The sequence below is a fragment of the Haliaeetus leucocephalus genome, unplaced genomic scaffold, assembly GCF_000737465.1.
Source record: "Haliaeetus leucocephalus isolate CR32 unplaced genomic scaffold, Haliaeetus_leucocephalus-4.0 Scaffold251, whole genome shotgun sequence".
Taxonomy (NCBI): Eukaryota; Metazoa; Chordata; class Aves; order Accipitriformes; family Accipitridae; genus Haliaeetus; species Haliaeetus leucocephalus.
Window position 1 is genome coordinate 7,820,551 of NW_010972687.1, and position 456 is coordinate 7,821,006.

The following is a 456-nucleotide window of genomic DNA, read 5'->3' on the forward strand; positions in this document are numbered from 1 at the left end:
GGGGGCTAGCCGCGGCGGGGGGGAGGCCGGGAGCGACCGGAGGCTGTCTGGGGAAATTCAAGCGGAGGAGTGCTCCGCAGCGCAAGCAGGCACCGGGGCAGGCAGAGGCGAGAAAGGAGGGAAGGACGGCACTCTCTCCCGCACTGAAGAGTCACAGACGTCCCTCTCTTTTTCCCAGCATTTTATTGGTGGCTGTTTCATTTCCATCTCCTCCTTCCACCCCCGCGAGAAAACACACCACCCCCCTCCGCCCCCGCCGAAAACCAGCACTAGCACTAGCGTGTATCTCTGCAAAAAAGAGTGAGAGATTGAATGCACCTTTGAGATCTGCTCCAAGGCGAAAGCCGCATCGCAGTAGCTTGGCCGCTGCAGATACTCCCGGTCGGGCGCCTCGGCGCGCCGGTTCCCTCCGGTCCTTCGCCGCCTGCCGCCGCCGCTCCTCGCCGCCCGGCCGGG

At 64.5% G+C, this 456-nt stretch overlaps 1 protein-coding gene across 1 annotated transcript in view; it reads right to left on the minus strand.

The window, feature by feature from the left end:
* Positions 1–450, minus strand: part of PTCH1 (patched 1) — a 65,575-nt gene extending 65,125 nt beyond the window's left edge. The window contains exon 1 of the mRNA XM_010568673.1: positions 319–450. The gene's annotated coding sequence lies outside the window, so the exon portion shown is untranslated. The remainder of the gene's footprint in view (positions 1–318) is intronic.
* Between the last annotated feature and the right edge of the window lie 6 nt (positions 451–456).